This window comes from Pan troglodytes, chromosome 9 (assembly GCF_028858775.2).
Source record: "Pan troglodytes isolate AG18354 chromosome 9, NHGRI_mPanTro3-v2.0_pri, whole genome shotgun sequence".
Taxonomy (NCBI): Eukaryota; Metazoa; Chordata; class Mammalia; order Primates; family Hominidae; genus Pan; species Pan troglodytes.
The window spans coordinates 108,379,146-108,391,205 of NC_072407.2; the positions used below are offsets into that span (position 1 = coordinate 108,379,146).

The following is a 12,060-nucleotide window of genomic DNA, read 5'->3' on the forward strand; positions in this document are numbered from 1 at the left end:
TTCTTTCTTCTTCATGACTCCACAGTAGCTAGCTAGCTGTGACACACTGAGATTTAAGCAATGCTCTTTTATCGTCTTGTCACGACAATATGCTGAAGCACAGCCCCTCTAATACATCTTATCACCTGATTGATTTCCACTCACGTACTTTAGGGCAGCTATTCCTGTCTATGCTGCTCAATCTTTGGTCACCCCTATAAAATTTAAATCCTTCTGATATTGTTTCTTTCTCTCCCATCCTAATCTGATTCCCCTACCAATTCTTACCACAATGCCCTTTTGAATCTCAGGATTCTCTTTAAACCTAAATGGTAAACGTTTTCAGGATCCTCTTGCTAATCTTCTCATTCATTTGAAACTGAAAAAAGAGAAGCTGGGGTCTGGCAACTAGAAGACTACTGCTTTTCTCTTTATAGTCTTCTGCCTCTCAACTCATTCTGTTGAATGCTCCCTTCTTCTTGAAAGAGCTGTTTAAATTAACAGTCTTCACTTCTTTACCTCCCATTCCCTTTTTAACCCATTGTAGCAGAGCTTCACTTCTTATTGTTTCTGCAGAGACACAGGGAGTATTCCTGCCTGTGACCCAAAAAACACCATCCATCCACAAATGACCAAATTGTGCAACACAGAAATGTGGTCCTCTTGTATTTGTGCCCAGTTCCTGGTTTAGTCTTCAATCTTCGGCTCCATCTCTGAAGACTGAGATAAAATCTGTCTTTTGCCAACTCACGTAGGATTTATGTGCAGTTTATTCAAACATGCTTGGTTTCCAGAGATTTCTGTGAATCAAATCTATTCTCCACAAGGCATACTGCATAATCTTTCTTAAATGCAAATCTAATTATGTCTTCCCATTACTTAAAACTTTGCAAAGGCTCCCTAAGGCTCCTAGAGTAAATTTAAAAATTCGTTAAGAATGGTTTACAAACCCCTGAACCATCTAGTCAAGGCTTTTGTACTTAGATTCATGCTGTTTCTCCATTTCTGCTATACTACCTACAGTTCAGTTCAGGGCTTTTCTTATTATTATTTGTGCTTCTCAAAAATAACTATAGAATACACTGGGAATGTAACCTCCTGAGACAGGGAGGGCTGGCTAGAACTGTTCAGTCCAACCTTAGAAAGAAGATATCTCTCAATGCACTATCCCAGCTATTCACATGATCAGAGGCTATTAAACCCAAAGCAGACCCCTTTCTGGTGTGATACAAGTGATATCAGCTGTGATACAAGTGGGGCATATGTCATCAATACTTCATTTGCTCTGGGCAGCTTTTCTGAGCCTTGGGGGTCTAGCATGCAATGGATTCTAGGCTTCTATTTTCCCTTGTCTATCTGTAAGTAATAAATTTGCTTTATGTAATTTGTGTTAGGTGTTCTATCTCATCAGAATCAGACAAGTTGGTAACCAGTGACCCTGCTTTGCAATATCTATATCCATTTTAGATTATTTGAGATAGAATTTCCGGGCTTTTACATCATTGGTTTCCATATTTGATATTCTAGAATATATCCTTGTGCTTCTTTATTTTATTTATTTATTTATTTTTTGAGACGGAGTCTTGCTCTGTTGCCCAGGCTGGAATGCAGTGGCGCGATCTCGGCTCACTGCAAGCTCCGCCTCCCGGGTTCACGCCATTCTCCTGCCTCAGCCTCCTGAGTAGATGGGACTACAGGTGCCCGCCACCACGCCTGGCTAATTTTTTTTTTGTATTTTTAGTGGAGACGGGGTTTCACCATGTTAGCCAGGATGGTCTCAATCTCCTGACCTCGTGATCTGCCCGCCTCGGCCTCCCAAAGTTCTGGGATTACAGGCGTGAGCCACCACACCATGAGTTCTTTAAATGACTGTCTGAAGATTATTTCCTTTCATATTGGAATTGGAGTGTTTTAAACCTTTATTGCTTGGAGCCACGTGGAACTTCTTGTGTCACGGTAAGAGAAAAGCCCACATTTGGCCTTTCATTTTATCACAAAAAATCCAAAGAGAAGAGCATAAAAACTGGCTTACCCCATTGTTAGCTCCCCTCCTTTCCTTCTCATTCAAATAAGGGGGCCTGGGCCTTCCTCCCTCTGTCCATGCCTGTCACTTTGGTTCCTGTGAGACAAGTTCTTGTGAGACAATCCTGTTAAATTGTGTTTAGTCTAAAGCTGTCTCCATACATATTTTTAGTTTGATCCGAAGATTTCTGCTTACATAGTGAATTGTAACCTAACTGGATGTGTAAACAGACAACAACCTACTCTTGTACCAATCACTGAGTTTCAGCCAATCAAAGGTGGCAAACTGTTCAAACTGTGTTCAAACAAGGCAAACATTGAGCTATAACTAATCCGGTTGTTGCTGTATTTCACTTCTACTTTCTATACGTTACCTTCCTTTTTCTGTTTGTAAATCCTTTCTGATCATGCTGACCAGCTCCAGGGTCGCCCTGAACCAATTTTTGTTTGGGAGTAGGGGAGGCTGCCTGATTCATGATTCATTCTTTGCTCAATTAAATTCTGTTAAATTTAATTTGTCTGAATTTTAAACAAAAAGAAATCCTCTTATTCCTCTACCCTTTGATTCTATGTCCTTTCTTTGTACGAAAGAGTTTAACAATCAATGGTCCATGGAACAGTTGTTGACCGGAAAAGAATGGCTTATGGGTATGCAGAGACGTGATTTGTCTTCATTCCCCATGGTGGGTAGGCATGGCCTGGGGTTTTCAGTCTGTTTACTCTGCTGCTTCCTACAGAAAGTATTACTTTGTATATGTTTTCTGAGAAACATTGTGGAGCAATGCTTAGTGGACAGTACTTATATGGCAAGAGATTTAGGAGATCCTGATTGGTATTTCCACTTTAGCAACTCTGCAACATTACAATAGGACACCAGATGTTCTATTTTTATGAAAATCCTAAATATCAGCAGGAAGAAATGCTAAAGGTGTCTTTAAGACTAAAGGCTAAGCCCTAGTACACTGGGTTTAGAATCACACATAAGGATCAAGAATGAGCAAGTGGTAAAATACACACTGTCTTTAATTTACTGAGTAGACAGGGAACTTAACCCAAGTTTAATTAAGTAAAGGTATTTGGGCTCTGTTTCAGGGCAATAGTTTAGACCACTAGAAGGGGTCTTATTTAGTCAGATACTTGGTGATAATGTTATAGCTTAATGGGTTCCTCTTGTCTGCTGCATAGAAAAGCCAATACGCTGAGGCAGCAGTGTTTCAGTAGAGAGTTTAATTACTGCAAGACAGCAAGTGAAAGGACAGGAGATATTTCACAGATCCACCTCCCTGAGAACTTAGAGGCTAGGGTTTTTAAGGCTAATTTGTCAGACAGGCAACTAGGGAATGGGTGCTGCTGAATGGTTGGGATTGAAATCTTAGGGGTGTTGAAAGACCACTTTTCTTTTTTTTCTTTTTTATTTTTTTTATTATTATACTTTAAGTTCTAGGGTACATGTGCACAATGTGCAGGTTTGTTACATGTATATACATGTGCCATGTTGGTGTGCTGCACCCATTAACTCGTCATTTGCATTAGGTATATCTCCTAATGCTATCCCTCTCCCCTCCCCTCACCCCATGACAGGCCCTGGTGTGTGATGTTCCCCTTCCTGTGTCCATGTGTTCTTATTGTTCAATTCCCACCTATGAGTGAGAACATGTGGTATTTTGTTTTCTGTCCTTGCGATAGTTTGCTCAGAATGATGGTTTCCAGCTTCATCTGTGTCCCTACAAAGGACATGAACTCATCCTTTTTTATGGCTGCGTACCATTCAATGGTGTATATGTGCCACATTTTCTTGATCCAGTCTATCATTGATGGGCATTTGGGTTGGTTCCAAGTCTTTGACATTGTGAATAGTGCCACAATGAACATACGTGTGCATGTGTCTTTATAGCAGCATGATTTATAATCCTTTGGGTATATACCCAGTAATGGGATAGCTGGGTCAAATGTTATTTCTAGTTCTAGATCCTTGAGGAATCACCACACTGTCTTCCACAATGGTTGAAATAGTTTACAGTCCCACCAACAGTGTAAAAGTGTTCCTATTTCTCCACATCCTCTCCAGCACCTGTTGTTTCCTGACCTTTTTAATGATCGTCATTCTAACTGGTGTGAGATGGTATCTCATTGTGGTTTTGATTTGCATTTCTCTGATGGCCAGTGATGATGAGCATTTTTTCATGTGTCTGTTGGCTGCATAAATGTCTTCTTTTGCAAAGTGTCTGTTCATATCCTTTGCCCACTTTTTGATGGGGTTGTTTTATTTTTTCTTGTAAATTTAAGTTCTTTGTAGATTCTGGATATTAGCCCTTTGTCAGATGGGTAGATTGCAAAATTTTTCTCCCATTCCATAGGATGCCTGTTCACTCTGATGGTAGTTTCTTTTGCTGTGCAGAAGCTCTTTAGTTTAATTAGATCCCATTTGTCAATTTTGGCTTTTGTTGCCATTGCTTTTGGTGTTTTAGACATGAAGTCCTTGCCCGTGCCTATGTCCTGAATGGTATTGCCTAGGTTTTCTTCTAGGGTTTTTCTGGTTTTAGGTGTAACATTTAAGTCTTTAATCCATCTCGAATTAATTTTTGTATAAGGTGTAAGGAAGGGATCCAGTTTCAGCTTTCTACATATGGCTAGCCAGTTTTCCCAGCACCATTTATTAAATAGGGAATCCTTTCCCCATTTCTTGTTTTTGTCAAGTTTGTCAAAGATCAGATAGTTGTAGATGTGGTGGTATTATTTCTGAGGACTCTGTTGTGTTCCATTGGTCTATATCTCTGTTTTGGTACCAGTACCATGCTGTTTTGGTTATTGTAGCCTTGTAGTATAGTTTGAAGTCAGGTAGCGTGATGCCTCCAGCTTTGTTCTTTTGGCTTAGGATTATCTTGGCAATGTGGGCTCTTTTTTGGTTCCATATGAACTTTCAAGTAGTTTTTTCCAATTCTATGAAGAAAGTCACTGGTAGCTTGATGGGGATTGCACTGAATCTATAAATTACCTTGGGCAGTATGGCCATTTTCACAATATTGATTCTTCCTATCCATGAGCATGGAATGTTCTTCCATTTGTTTGTGTCCTCTTTTATTTCGCTGAGCAGTGGTTTGTAGTTCTCCTTGAAGAGGTCCTTCACATCTCTTGTAAGTTGGATTCCTAGGTATTTTAGTCTCTTTGAAGCAATTGTGAATGGGTGTTCACTCATGATTTGGCTCTCTGTTTGGAAAGACCACTTGTCAAAGTGGTCTGCTGAATCTGTTTCTGGGTGAGGGGCCACAGGACTGGTTAAGTCAGTTCCCTCATATGAGTCATGGGTGTGGGTTGAGTCAGTCAGTCAATGGAATGCAAAAGTCTGAAAAATATCTCAAAGAAAAATCTTAGGTTTTACAATAGTGATGTTATTTACAGGAGCAATCTGGGACATTACCAATCTTGTGACCTCTGGCTATGTGACACTTGAGCAGTAACAGATTATGAAAAACCAAGATACCAAGATAGGGAACAATGCCTGTTTATTATTTAACTATGTCTACATCTTAGCAGAATTAAGGTCCCTCCCATAATCCTCAAGTTCTGGCCTTTCATTAGTCTTGCAAAGGCAGTTTCTGTCCCCAGAGGGGCATCAGTTTTGGCTAGGAACTATTATCATCCTTGCTTCAAAAAAAAACTATAAATTAAATTCTTCCCACAGTTAGCTTGGCCTACACCCAGAAATAAGGGCAGGTTGCTTGTGATGTTAGAAGCAAGATGGAGTCAGTTTATTTTAGATTTCTCACACTATAATAATTTTTGCAAAGGTGGTCTCAATAATAACATAAATATTCTGTACCTCAGTTCTGGGGAATTTTATCTTAAACCATGTGAAAAAATGCTGCGAGGAAACTTATAGAATCAGGAGAGTCCGATCGTCTTTGGGAAATCACATTAAAGTCCTACAATGCTTGTGGGGAAGATATGCTCTTTCACTTTGGTGCAGGGTTTCTCAGCCTCAACACTTCTGACATTTTTGGTCAGATTATTGTTGACCTGTGCAGTGTAAGATGTTTAGCAACATCACTAGCCTGCCCAGTAGATGCCAGTAGCATCCCCTCCTCTATTTGTAACATCCAGAAATGTCTCCTGTGAGGACAAAGTTACCCCCATTGAGAACCAGAGCTTTAGAGCAGTTGGTGGCAACGTTGGCATGCTTGGGGAAGTGCTGTCAGTGGTGGCAGGTGCAGTAGCCAGGGATGATTGAGATGACCATGTAGCTGAAGTGATACTGGCAATATCTACAGCATCAGGAGCAACTTACATGGCACTTAGGGAAATGTGTGACCCAAAAAAACAAAACAAAACAAAAACACTGACGGGGCAAGGAGGGGATACCCAATAACTCTACTAGGTAAGGTTCTGGAATCAAAACCTATTGCCTTGATTGACAGCTCTTGGCCCCTTTCTAGCAGTACAGTTCAGGGGTGTGATGATCATATACTTCTAGCATCACTCATTTATTGACTATTGCATGTGTAGGATACCAAATTATGCCACCCCCAAATATGCCTGTTTGGCATAAGGATTATTTTAAGATATAGCATACCCAGGAGAAGTTCTGAAAACAGAATAGATGTTACCCTTTTGTAAGGGAAATTTACATTTATAAAGGAAATTTCCATTTGTAAGGGTGTTTCCCTTTTTGTACCAAAAAGAGAAAGATGACTAAATCACAAGGAACTCTTATCAAGGAGAAGACTTAAATTTCCGTAACAAGCCTTATTCTTGTTTACCCTAGTTTTCCTGGTCACCTTCCCATAACTGGCCCCCCCACCCCTTCTTTCTTTGTTTCAGTAGATGACAGTATTTAGCCAATATTCTAAGACATCTATTTGAAATTGAGTTATTTCTCTAACTGCCATATGTGTATATGAAGTACACATGTTAATAAACTTCTGTTGTTTTTCTCTGGATAATCTCTTTTGTTACAAGGATCTGTTCCAGCTAATAACTTAGAGGGGTGGAGAGAAAATTATTTTTCCTCCCTTACAGATACCACTGTAGTACAGTCACTGTGTTAGTGATTGAGGCAGAAATCAACAAATAAGGTCATTGCACCTAATATAGACCTGCAAACAAATAATTATAATAGTACATTAGCAACTGACATCAAGATGACATGTGTAAATTATGATAATGGAGCAGGTGTCATACCCCAGTGTGCCTGAGGAAATCAGTGAAGGGTTTGCAAAAACATTAATGCTTAACCTGAAACTTGATGGAAAAAATGCCAATAATTTAGCAAGTAGATTTACAAAACATGGAAAGGGCACTCAAAATAGAGGGAAAAATGTATAAATAGCACACAAAAGTGGCAGAACAACCTATCTTCTTAGGTCAAAATATAGTTAATACAGTTATAGTACAAGATGGTCGCTTTTGTGAGAGACATCGAATAAGATACAGGGTTAGATGGGTAAGATGGTTACCTCTCCAACTATTGCTCAAGCTTTTAATGTTTCTGTCTTCATGGAAATCTGTGGTCTGCTGGTAAGAAATGTGCATATAGGCTCAATGCTCCTTGGCTAATAGAATACCAGATACTTGTTTTATGTGGCTGTGAAATGGGTGGGAAACAGAGGGAAAAGGCAGTGAAGCCAAGATTCTGCTGTGACTTTAGTCACTGGGAATGTCATTGTATTCTGAACTTGCCACCTGATTCATATACAATGACAACGGGAGAGTGAAGGGCAAAAGATCAAGACAAACCCATCTTCACAGAGAAAAAGCCACATGAACATACATGCCCTTACCACATGTCAGGGTTCCATTTTTCTCTGTAGTAGTTACTTTCTAACCAGTGCTTTTATTAACATATGATTATTATTAATGATTTTATTACTGTTACTGTTTCTTTAATGAGGAACTGGCACTCCTGTCTTATAAAACTTCAGTGTACTTTGCCAACATTATTTTTTTTCCTAGACAGTCCTTCTCTCTTTTTTTACTCTGCATTGGTATGTTAATTCTTTCCCAATGAGTCAGTAAGGATGGAAATGTTGAATTAGTTGAAAAGACATATTTACATAGCTCTGAAGAAAAGTACCAGTATCCTGGATTAGCACAAAGCTTTAAAAAATTTATAAAGCCACTGCTTTCATCTACCCTGAGAGGAAAATTACAATGGATTTTCTGACAATAGAGTAGGAAAATAGTCTGCATACAATAAAGTCCTACAGCCATCCAAGTCACTGCCATAGCTATTCAACTATCCCATAAGGTCCTCATAACTCCTGTGGAAACAGGAACAGAAAAACAAGAGGAACCAACAAGGCAGGCATTGTTAGTGACCTACTGTGCTGGCTGAGAAGAGATTTGTGCATATTTGTCTTTATCCTGCCGTTCATTATGTTCTCCTGCAACAGTTAGAAAGGAAAGTATTCCAATACTCTGATTCTGATATTGAATATAATTCAGGTTGGATTTTTGTCACAAAATTGTACTTTAAATATTTATAAACCTCAGCTTAATTTTCAAATCAGTTTCTCCACAAACTATTTACTTACAAAATGTACAAAGAATGAAGGCTTACGTGAATAAAAATTAGAAACGAAGAGAAAAATCCTCATCATGTTAAAAACTAATTAGGTTTACTAATGGTTAGCATGTTTCCATGTCAACCTTAGGTACTTTTAGGCAATTTTCACAATGAAATTTTCTATTACAATATCTATCTTAGAAGAATTTTTACAATAGAATTGATTCATTGTAATATTGTGCCTCCAAGTGTATTTCTATATTTGTTCAGAAGAGTTTTGAAGGCTCTGTCACAGAGTTGATTTTTTTTCTTCTTACAGTGTACTTGCTAATATTGAATAAATGAGATTTATTTTATTACCTTCAAATGGTTTTTTTTTTCCTTTTAGAGAGTGTTGAGGCCAATATGTTAAAATATGTTTAAAAAGATTTCAGGTTTTGACACAAATTATAAAATGTAAATTCAAAGTGTAGAGGTGAAGGGACAACTTCCCTTCTACCCTCCGAAAGTTCACTGAAATGAGCTGACAGTAGACAGGTTAATAGAAGAAAAGGCATACAAGTCTATTAATGTGCATGGGGGAAAAATCACAGGACAGTATTGTCCTCTAACACAATCAGATTCAGGGACTTATATACCCCTCTTCATAGGGAAGAGAGAAATGAAGGTGTAGGCATTTTAGAGGGGTAGTAAATGATTTTTAGGGGAAATGCCCAAAAGAGCAGGCAACAGTTTGTAAGTGATTCCCTTTGGAAACTGAATGAGCCCCAAGAACGGACAAAGAACTGAGACAAAGTTCCTCTAAGCTCTGGGGAGGTAGTGACAAATTTTGGGAAGGTAAGGGGTGGAACTTCACTGTGAACAGACGTTGTCTTATTATGTAGATAATATCTCCCAGATAATTCCTTGGAGATGCTCCTAGAAGTATAGATGAAGTCTGTCTGTGCATTGTGACAAGTTTTGATCTTTTCTCCAAAAGTAAACCTTTCCTGGTTATTTGATGTGATTCCTAGGAATGAGGTTGTATTAATTTGTTCTTGCACTGTTGTAAAGAAATACCCGAGACTGGGTAATTTAAAAAGAAAAGAAGTTTAATTGCCTCACAGTTCTGTAGGCTGAATAGGAAGCATAGTGGCTCCTGCTCAACTTCTGGGGAGGCCTCAGGAAACTTACAACTGTGGTGGAAGGCAAAGGGGAAGCCAGCATTTCACATGGCTGGAGCAGACAGAACAGAGAGATTGGGTAGGTGCCACACACTTATAAACAAGGTCTCATAAGAACTCACTATCACTTTGTCAGCACCAAAGGGGATGGTGTTAAACCATGAGAAACCGCCCCCATGCTCCAGTCACCTCCCACCAGGCTCCACCTTCAACACTGGAGATTATAATTCAACATGAGATCTGGGTGAGGACACAAATCCAAACCATATCAGAGGTTTCAAGACAGTTTCATTTCTTTTGGAAGAAGTTTCCTTCCTCAGTCAGATAAGAGAACTTCCAGAGAGAGCCCTTCCCTGTGCGTGGTTGGGGGTGAAAGGAAAGGTTAGAAAGCCCTTGGTTTTGAGGTCGCTTCTGCCTTGCAATTTTCTTTAACTTAAAAGTGTTCAGAGTTCCAAAGCACTGTACTTTGGGGTATTCTTCTTTGAGCCCCAACAAAAGTTTTTGTTGTCCCCTTCTTGCACTCCCTGAGATGTTCTTATTACATGTGGGTACTAGGTTTCTGGGATTTTCTTGCAGTTATAATTCTTTTAAATTAGCCTTTCCCCTAGGAAATGGACACATTCTCCTTGTCTATGAGAAGCCAGAGGCGTGTGCGCTGCTTTAAATTCCCTCCCGAGGGCTCCACAGTGAAGCAGTTGCATAGGTTGCTATACTTATTGTGAATACTGCAGGCTGTCTCTGAAGCAGAATGGACATGATGGCACCACTGTGTTTTGAAGAGGGACATATTCACATTGGCCACCCACATCCCGCAACACCCTGCCCTGCTAGTGGCACTGACCCCCTTTCCCTACCTGGGCAGGCACTGACAAGGAGATGGTTCAGAATTCCTGTTGATGAATCCCCAGCACCTGGTGTAGAATTTAAAAAAACACTTTTCATATGTGTGGCTATTTACTCCATTTGAGAGCAGAAACATTTATCCTTTTGTAACAAGATAGTAAATAGAAAGTTTCAACTGGATCATCCTCATACAATAGCTATGGAGTTTCAAAATGAGGTGCCAGGCCATGATGTAGATTTTCAAACAATTGTTTGAGAATTGGTTTACAACTCTAGGAACTTTCATCTTGAAGAGGGAGATTAAAAGGTTGAGAGAACAGAGATTAAAAGAATACCTTGGAAGGTGATTTATCAGGTCAAAGAACTAAGGGGAGTAGAGGGAGCACTGCCACTTAGTTCATTCTTGGTGATGTGACAGGCATGCATCAGGGCCATTGGAAAAGCTTGATGAATGTTTCCTGCAGTTGGCAATACAGAGGGTTGGTGTCAGTTTCCTGCTTCTCCACAGCAGCTGAGTAAAGGTGCTGCACCTGCAAAGTAACTGAATTTTCCTGAGATTGTGGGTCAAAGTCACGTATATCCCAGAGAGCAGAGTTGGGAGCAGCAACAGAAAGTTTAGTCCAGGGTCTGTTTAAAAGGCATTTTTTGCACTTTGGGAGGCCAAGGCAGGTGGATCATCTAAGGTCGGGAGTTCGAGACCAGCCTGACCAACATGGAGAGAAACCCTGTCTCTACTAAAAATACAAAAATTAGCCAGGTGTGGTGGCGGGTGCCTGTAATCCCAGCTACTCAGGAGGCTGAGGCAGGAGAATAGTTTGAACCCAAGAGGCGGAGGTTGCAGTGAGCTGAAATCGTGCCATTGCACTCCAGCCTGGGCAACAAGAGTGAAACTCCATCTCAAAAGGGCATTTCTTATGCAGTGTGGCTGCCAAGGCAAGGGGGTCTCAGAAGTAAAAGGAATGGATTTTCTTCCAAAGGTGTTGCTGAGTGGATAGAAGAGCAGCCAGCTGAAGGAGAGACCCTGGCCAGATCAAAGGAATCAGAAAGCCCCAGCAGCTAAGACTCTTGGAATGTACTCTTGGACAGTCATGGCTAGAAATGAGAAAGAGAGAAGGAGTCCACCTTGCATTTGAAGGCAGACGTTTGTCTGTGGCTGGTGTGGGCTGAAGCGGCTTCCTTTTGAAAGAAGGTTGAAGTATTGCTTGTCTTGTATAGGATATAATAAATTCCTCTTCAAAGGTTTTAGCCTGTAAATTGTTAAGTACAATGAGTTCTGAGATCCTCTCCAAAGAACCAATGCATCAGTATGTTCAGATTCTCTGTTTTTTGTCCTTCATTTTAAAGTTTAACTTCCTCTGTTCTCTTTGTTTCTTTGCCCCTAGTTTCAGTAAACAGCCCCCTCCTAGCCTCTATCACCTGATCTGTCCTGAGTCACCCCTGGTCACCTGCTGTGACATGAGTCATCCTGAGTCACCTGTTCTGTAACCATCCTTCCCGCCAAACTATTCACACCACCACTCTGGCTCGTACCCCTGCTCTCTTTAAAATAGC

At 40.1% G+C, this 12,060-nt stretch overlaps 1 long non-coding RNA gene across 4 annotated transcripts in view; it reads left to right on the forward strand.

Annotated features, from left to right (window-relative positions):
* LOC107967205 (uncharacterized) overlaps window positions 1-12,060 on the forward strand; it is a 609,392-nt gene that overhangs the window by 207,997 nt on the left and 389,335 nt on the right. The window contains exon 3 of one of the 4 annotated variants that reach the window (XR_010147667.1): window positions 1,721-1,935. The exons of the other annotated variants lie outside the window; for them this stretch is intronic. This is a non-coding gene — a long non-coding RNA (uncharacterized LOC107967205). The remainder of the gene's footprint in view (window positions 1-1,720; window positions 1,936-12,060) is intronic. 4 annotated transcript variants of the gene reach the window in all.